Here is a 9,081-nt window from a genome sequence, read left to right as displayed (position 1 = left end):
TACCTTGTATAATCATTATGGAGTAATATGTTTTGATGGAGTGATGGTTTTTTTATGGGGTACCTTGAAGTGTTTGCTACAACATGGCTAAAGCCCAGCATATAAAATTATAAAAAAAGCAGAAGTTCATTGAAGTCAGCTCTTCTCCATTTTGAAGGTGTTTCTGAAGAACTGGTGAGCAGTTTCCTTGTCCCAAAGCATAGTATCTGGGCCACTTAAGAATTCTAGATGTTTCCTATAAAATTGAAGACTGCACTGTGTGTTTTCACATCTGAGGAGTTGTGTTCATAGTTGGAACTGATCAAACCTAAATGTAGGCCCCTTAAAAGTTTTTCACATGCTTTGATTTCAAAAGCACCAGGAAGAGTTTTGTGCTCCCATAAAACAACTACCTGTCCTGTGATGCTTTAAGTTACTCTTGTGGGGACAAAGTAAATTTCTAATTATGGTTCTCCCAGGAAAGCTCAGCTTTAACGTGTGGATAATGCTGAGAGTGGCACCATTTTGTCTTAAATGGTGCCAGTGAAATATATTCCCAGTGAAATATAAAGAACTAAAATTAAGCCTGCTATAGAAGATCACAGTTTAAGACAGAACAAGATAGAATGTACTAGAAGGGAAAAAGAAAACAGATGGAAATACCAAAATCACTTCACCAACTTGCCAGTTTCACCTCATTAATGCTGTCACACTTCTTCGGAAGTGTTTGATTTCATGTGGTAGGTCTTACCCAACCCACTGGCTGAGCTGGGTGGACGGGCTAAAAGTTAAAGGGGAAGATGCTATACTAAGGGGTTCAGAGGATCGAGTGAGGCTGAGGAGCTGAGAAGGAACTTTGTGAAGGGACTGTTACCGATGGTAATTCATGGTGGGATTTTCCAGAACCAGTGGCTATACTCCAGCATGGACCGGTGCAGGACAGCATAAGGTGTTTGGTACTTACTATGGTTAAGTGAGGCTAGCCAATGAAGATGGAGGTCGGGCCAAAACATTACGTTATCTTTTGTGTGCGCTCACGCGGAAGTCGACAGAGTTGCTCCTTTTCATTGCAGATCTTCACCATATCGCTTTATCTCCTGCACCCCAGGAACAAAGCCCTCCACCTTTCCCCTTGCCTTCCAGAGTCCACGTTCTGGATTGGTTTGCTCTCCTGAGCTCATGTTTTCTCTTCTGAAAGAGCGTGAGGCTCAGAAACACTCCACCACTTACTAGAGTTAAAACAACAACAGAACTTTTGGGGCTGGCTAATTACTCCTCTATGCCTCAGTTCCCTTTTATGTGAAACGGGATGATAACTCAGAGGAGGTGATGAGGATTAAATAAGATGTTACCTGTAAAGTGCTTAGAACTGATTGTTTTCTACATTAACCTCAACTTTTTAGAACAGGCATCTTATGTCTTCCCCCTGAAAGAATCTAAGGTATGAAGAAGCAAGATTTTCATGCACTTTGTAGATGCTAATCTGTGTGCCTGTGAGCTAGTCACAAACACCAGCCGGTCACCCAGGGGTACATTGTCCTGGCATGTGACCATCTCCGCCAAGGGTGGCATTTCGTGATGACTCGTGGTTGCGTGTTGAAGATTTTTCACTGGGCTGTAAAATGACAGGAATGGATGCCATGTAGTAATGGGAATGGCCAGTTGAGGCCAGTTACAGCCTCCTGTAACATGAATACAGCCTATCCCAACATGAAAAACAAGTGTTGCCCAATATAAACAGCAGTTTTCACTGTCTTAACAGCCAAGTCCTGTAAGAAAATTCAGATGAACTCATTCTACAAGAGTGATAAGAGCAAAGCAAAAAATGTGATGCAGTGGAAAGTGCCCTAAACTGGAAGTGGGGCGTTCCAGGGTCTGGTTCCTGATATACTACCAGCAAGCTGTGCGAGCCGGAGAAAAGGTCGACATCACTCTGAGTCTGGTATCTTTGTGAAAATGAGGAGGTAGATGATTGGTCAAGCCCCAGCAGTTTTAATAGGCTGTGACTTCCATGCTAGATTTAGCTAGACTGTTTCTACTAATTGAAGGCTGTGGTTCTAATGTGGCAATGATGGGTCCTTCCCCATCAGGTGAAGAGCGTGTTGGGGCTTGCAGGGGACCTGCTCAGTGTTAGCTCTGAAGTCCTACATCCCAGGAAATCCTGCAGTCCTGGGCATACCAGGTTGCTTGGTCACTCGAATTCTCTTTCTTCTAACATGGATGGTTCTGGATTCCCAGCATCACCCTGGCTAAAGGATCCCATGCTCGTGGCTCTGAAGTGGCTTTGTGCCACTTGCAACAAAAAGGAGGCTATATGACAAGCCTAACCACATGCCAGAGACCTGTGGCATCACAGTTTTAAAAAAATCCATTGTCAATTACCTGTAGAAGCTGAAGGCTTTAGTCAGAAGTAAAAGAGGGAAAAGGGGGTACTCTTTTAGGAAAAAATATTCAAGGTCTGACTTGACTGCCAGTCCTTTGGCAGAGCTGCCTTTAAAGCTGTAAGTGACCTTTAGAGACCCCGGGGAATAGTCCAGGCAGAAGGCAGAGAATCCCAAATGTTCGCTGACGGACGTCACCCCCCTCTGCTTTGAAGGGGGTAGTCAATGTAGTATCTTCTTGCCTCAACGCCAAGACCGACCATGAATTACACAAGAATTGTGAGGCCTTACCCTGAACTGGCGGAGAAGGCAATGGCACCCCACTCCAGTACTCTTGCCTGGAAAATCCCATGGGTGGAAGAGCCTGGTAGGCTGCAGACCCATGGGGTCGCTAGGAGTCAGACATGACTGAGCGACTTCACTTTCACTTTTCCCTTTCATGCACTGGAGAAGGAAATGGCAACCACTCCAGTATTCTTGCCTGGAGAATCCCAGGGACGGGGGAGCCTGGCGGGCTGCTGTCTATGGGGTCGCACAGAGGCGGACACGACTGAAGCGACTTAGCAGCAGCACCTTGAATTGGTGTCACCTTGTCAGATCATCAGAGTGATCCTTTGGGGGCACTTTTTATGTACGTTTGCTATAGAATGAACTCATGGGAACTTCCCTGGTGGTCCGGTGGTTGAGACTTCACCTTCCAACACAGGGGGTGCAGGTCTGATCCCTGGTTGGGGAGTTAAGATCCCACATGCCTTGCAGCCAAAAGAACAGCATCAACAACAGAAGCAATATTGTAACAAATTCAATAAACGCTGTAAAAAAAAAAAGGTCCACATTAAACAAAAAAGAACTCAGAAAGTGCCACTGAAACTCACCCAAGGAACCAAGGAAGGGTCCCAAATTTCTTGAAGTCTCAGAATATCCTGTTTTTAGGAGCAGGTCTGTGGAGCAGCCTCCTAAAGTACCAAAAGGGAAAGACCCCACTCCACGGTAACTGTGTACTCATTTCCCCACTGATGGTTTTCATAGCCTACAAAGAGCAGCGCTTCCATGAAGACACAACTCATGGACAATGTCCTGTGAATAAAAGAACACATGGAGGACAACCAGTTAGCACAAGAAGGCTGGTTTTTGCAGTCAGTAACTCCTTACTGATTTGCGTTGGTGCAGCCATAAACGGAGTCTCAGCCTTTGTCACTGGAGATGTTATATTTGTGCAAGTTATAGGAACTATAATCCATCTGAGAATTACATCTTACTTCGCTGTATTTTGACTCTTATGAACATTTCGTTTCAGACAGATGTCAAATGGAAGATTTGTATCTGGAGTCTTCCGGCCTGCCTTGATGGTTTCTTCCACCGGCAAAGTGAAGAAGGGGGTCTCACACTCACTCACCCACTCATTCTTGGTGGAGCAATTGCTAGAAGATCACTGTGTTAGGATGGGCTTCTGATGAAAGTACCAGACAAATGGAACACATCATGGATTGTTTCATACACAAGTGTATGATGTGAGCAGCACGGAAGGATGATCGCCCCACCCTGGTAGACATGATCCTTCATTTGGAGCAAGGGCAGTGCTGTGGGGTGTTTTTGTGTTTGTTTTTAATATTTTTGTTGCTGTATTTTTCTTCTTTCAGTATTGTAAAAAAAAAAAAAAATCTGCGATCGGAATTGTTTATGTTGAGCCTACCAAGACACTCATATCCAGCATTACATGTAAACAGAACAAAGGCAAGCTTGTTTCAAAGGTGCGTGACTACATCTCTACCAGGTTAAAAACCTGCTTTAAGATACTCGGTTGTTTTCATAGCCATTTCTGATGTGCTTCTGCTGCTAATCATTTTTTCCCTGTGTTTATTAGCTTCTTACATTTAGTACGTATTTTCCTCAGAACCAATTTTACCTTCAATCAATGTCCCTGATGGAAGCATTTCAAGATGGGGTGGGGGGGGGAAGCCAGATGTACAAAGGAGCAGCAGCCTTTCTCTGTGGTCAGACCCCTCCCTCAGGGACAGAGTCCCTCTGCTCCTGCCCGTCTTCATCCCTCTGGCCATTTCCTTTTGCCTCCAGAAAATCTATTTCTTTTCTTTTTTGAGGGGGTGGAGGAATTGCACATACTTATTAATTTAAAATTATTTGTATTGGAGTATGGTTGATTTATAATGTGTTAGTTTCAGGTGTACAGCAAAATGAATCAGCTGTACATATATACATACATATACATATATATATACACTGTACATACACACACACGCGCGCGCACACACACACACACACACACACACACACACGGGCTTTTCTGGTGGCTCAGTGGTGAAGAATCCGCCTGCCAATGTAGAAGAGATGACTTCGATCCTTGGGTCGGGAGGATCCCCTGGAGCAGGAAATAGCAATCCACTCCAGTATTCTTGCCTGGGAAATCCCATGAGAGGAACCTGACGGGCTATAGTGCATGAAATCACAGAGTTGGACACAACTGAGCAACTGAGCATGCACATAAATACACACACACACACACACACACACACACACATATACCCACTCTTTCTCATATAGTCCATTACAGAGTATTGAGTAGAATTCCCTGTGCTGTACAATAGGTCCTTATTAGTTATGTATATCAGGATACATTTATTTCAGGGTTTCTCAACCTCAGTGCTATTGGCATTTTGGACTAAATAATTCCTTGTTGCGGTACTGTCCTTCCCATCATGGGATGTTCAGCAGCATCCCTGGGCTTCTACTGTCTAGAAGCCGGTGGTAGCCTGCCTCCTTCCTTTGGGGCCAAGACACACATTTTTGACAACCCAAAAAATGTCACCAGATAGTGCCATGTATTCCCTGGGGGCAAAATTGCCCCTTACTGAGAACCATAGATTTATTCTAACCAGGACCTTCTTTGTTAATCCTCTGTCCTGACGTTAAGGTCAGAATTCCAGAGGAGCTCCATCCTTGTGCTGGTTCAGTCTCAAGTAGAAAAGCATTTTAAAACAACGTGAATAAGACAATGATAGTCATAAGTCACACTTTTGAAATGTCTTTATTGAATTTGTTATAATATTGCTTTGGTTTTGGGTTTTTGGCCACAAGGCATATGGATCTTAGCTCCCCAACCAGAGATTGAATCCGCACCCCCTGCATGGCAAGGTTAAGTCTTCACCACTGGACCACCAGGGAAGTCCCCATAAGGCACTTTAAATATATTAACACCAGTACTTGCTATGACGTGAAATTTACACCAAAATAATTGCATTATCCTTTTGACTTCCCTGGTGGCTCAGAGGTTAAAGCGTCTGCCTCCGATGCAGGAGACCTGGGTTCGATCCCTGGGTTGGGAAGATCCCCTGGAGAAGGAAATGGCAACCCACTCCAGTATTCTTGCCTGGAGAATCCCATGGACGGAGGAGCCTGGTAGGCTACAGTCCATGGGGTCGCAAAGAGTCGGACACGACTGAGCGACTTCACTTTCACTTTCACTTTGACGCAGGGCTTCAAACAGTGATCCCTATGTTGGCCATGAATTATGGTGAGATTTTAATAAATCACAAAGTGCTTTCTTGCTCCTTCCACTTCCTCTCAGAATGGTTTCAGCTTTAGAATGGATCACAAGGTGTGTTTGTTGATTTTGTTTTTTGAGTCAAGAAACTGATTAAGGTAAGTTTTAAAGAAGTGGCTGAATTTTAGTCTGACTTCAGTGACATCCAGAGAGCAGAGACGCCTCTGTGCTGCCCAGGTGATGGGGGTCCTGGGCCTTCAGTGATTGAACTCTCATGTGACAGGTGGCCAGAGTCTTCCATGGTCACATCCTAGAGTCCATCACCTCTCTTGTCAAATGGCATGGAATTGATGAGATTTCATAGTTAGGTGAAACATTCTAGACTCATTTTGCAGATGAAGAAACTAAGGCCCAAGGATGAAGTGACTGGCTCAGTTAAGGCCACACCGTTCCTTAGAAGAAATGCTGTAGTTGTTCAGTGGGCCTCTTGCTCTTTCATTGGAGGCCTTTTCTCTCACCCAGGTGTCTCCTCCAACATTCCCATCACAAAGTGACAGGTAAGAAGTGCATTGATTTATTTGGAAAGAAACACACTCCACAGACAGAATGTGGGCCATCTCAAAAAGCGAGTGTGTGTCAGTCAGAAATATGTGGGCTGGGTAATGAGTGGGAGGATTATTCCAGCTGTTTTGGGGAAGGGGTGGAGATTTCCAAGTATTGGGCCACTGCCTACTATTTGGTCTTTGATGGTCCTTGAAGGAGTTTATCATTAAGCCTCAGGGCAGTAAAAAAAGAAAAGCACAAAATAGGGTGTGGTAACTTCCATCAGCCTGGGATGCTTGCTTCTACAGATTTGGTTGTTCACTTTCCTTCTTCCAAAAAAAAAAAGGTCTTCGTTGCACACATGGCATTTGCCTGGTCCTTTCTCGGAGTCATGCTAATGTGGGGAGATTTGAAATAACCACCCTGGGGCAAGGATGTTTTTAACATAACCATAATTCTGTAGGGAGTGGGTCTCAAAGTGTGGCCCTGGACTAGTGGCATCTGTATTGCCAGGGAGCTTAGGAGAAATGCAGATTCTTGGGTCCCTCCCCAGACCTGTTGGATCAGAAGCAGGTGTGGCAGGCACGGGGTTCCATACAGTAAAGTTTGAGAGCTATACCGCAAGGCTAAGTCCTCTAGTTTAGTAGTTGGCAACTTGGTTGCATATGGGGCCCCCAAGGAGCTTTTTAAAGTATTGTTTAAAATGAAATTAATTTAAAAAATGTGTATCTCTGTGTGGTGATGGATGTTGACTACACTTAAAGTGGTGATCATTTGACAACATATACAAGTATTGAATTGTCAGATTGTATAGCCGAAACTGATAATTCTGTATGTCAGTTACACCTCAGTAAAAAGAAAAAAAAGAAATTGATGCCTGGGCCTTGCCCCTGGAGATTCTGACTTAATTGGCCCATGGAGCATCCAGATATTAGGATTAGTAAAGACCTTCAGTGACTCGATTCCCCTATGCAGCCAAGCTTGAACCATCCCTGATGACTGAGTTCATGCATTGCATAGAAGATCCTTTCCTTCTTAAGGAAGATGGTTCTAACTCTAGTAAGTTAAAATCAATTTAATTATACTTAATCATAATTCATATATTCAGCTGAAAAGTTACGCCTACTCTGGACATTTATGCCTACTTATGGATCATCGAAAAAACAAGAGAGTTCCAGAAAAACATCTATTTCTGCTTTATTGACTATGCCAAAGCCTTTGACTATGTGGATCACAATAAACTGTAGAAAATTCTGAAGGAGATGGGAATACCAGACCACCTGACCTGCCTCTTGAGAAATCTGTATGCAGGTCAGGAAGCAACAGTTAGAACTGGACATGGAACAACAGACTGGTTCCAAATAGGAAAAGGAGTATGTCAGGGCTATATATTGTCACCCTGCTTATTTATATGCAGAGTACATCGTAAGAAATGCTGGGCTGGATGACTCACAAGCTGGAATCAAGATTGCTAGGAGAAATATCAATAACCTCAGATATGCAGATGACACCACTCTTATGGCAGAAAGTGAAGAAGAACTAAAGAGCCTCTTGATGAAAGTGAAAGAGGAGGGTGAAAAAGTTGGCTTAAAGCTCAACATTCAGAAAACTAAGATCATGGCATCCGGTCCCATCACTTCATGGCAAATAGATGGGGAAACAGTGGCAACAGTGGATGACTTTATTTTTGGGGGCTCCAAAATCACTGCAGATGGTGACTGCAGCCATGAAATTAAAAGACACTTACTCCTTGGAAGGAAAGTTGTGACCAACCTAGACAGAATATTAAAAAACAGAGACATTACTTTGTCAACAAAGGTCCATCTAGTCAAGGCTATGGTTTTTCCAGTGGTCATGTATGGATGTGAGGGTTGGACTATAAAGAAAGCTGAGTGCCGAAGAATTGATGCTTTTGAACTGTGGTGTTGGAGAAGACTCTTGAGAGTCCCTTGGACTGCAAGGAGATCCACCCAGTCCATTCTAAAGAAGATCAGTCCTGGATATTCATTGGTAGGACTGATGTTGAAGCTGAAACTCCAATACATTGGCCACCTGATGTGAAGAGCTGACTCATTTGAAAAGACCCTGATTCTGGGAAAGATTGAGGGCAGGAGGAGAAGGGGACGACAGAGGATGAGATGGTTGGATGGCATCACCGACTCAATGGACATGGGTTTGGGTAAACTCCCGAGAGTTGGTGATGGACAGGGAGGCCTGGCATACTGCGGTTCATGGGGTCGCAAAGAGTTGGACACAACTGAGCGACTGAACTAAACTGAACTGATGTACATTTGGAGAGAATCGCAGCGTTCAATTTATCTGAAGATTCACATGTACCTAGATTAGAAGTTTTTGATACTTGTTTTCACTTACTCCCAAACTATAATTGTCAGGGACTTTGTATATTTGAGTTGTTGTTAATGCTTTGGTTTTATGGATGGAAAAAAGCAGCTGAACTGAACTGAACAGCAACTCTTGCTTTTAAAGGAACCTCCCTACTGTTCTCCATAGTGGCTGCAATTTACATTCCCACCAACAGTGTAGGAGGGTTCCCTTTTCTCCACACCCAAGGACTCTTATTAAAAAAGGATCTAATATGACTTAAATATTGTGTTTTAACTTGAATTATATAAGTGGGCTTATTTGGGGATACAGTTCTCCAGAGGTCTCTTGCAGTTC

General features: G+C 43.7%; 1 non-coding gene across 1 annotated transcript; it reads left to right on the top strand.

The window, feature by feature from the left end:
• The first annotated feature begins 5,629 nt into the window (after nt 1-5,629).
• On the top strand, nt 5,630-5,701 carry TRNAR-CCG (transfer RNA arginine (anticodon CCG)). Its single transcript has one exon. It is a non-coding gene; the product is annotated as a tRNA-Arg (tRNA).
• Nucleotides 5,702-9,081: the final 3,380 nt, after the last annotated feature.

Source organism: Giraffa tippelskirchi, chromosome X, assembly GCF_054371585.1.
Source record: "Giraffa tippelskirchi isolate mGirTip1 chromosome X, T2T-mGirTip1v1.2.pri, whole genome shotgun sequence".
In the NCBI taxonomy this organism is placed as follows: domain Eukaryota; kingdom Metazoa; phylum Chordata; class Mammalia; order Artiodactyla; family Giraffidae; genus Giraffa; species Giraffa tippelskirchi.
This window is presented reverse-complemented; position numbering and strand designations above follow the sequence as displayed.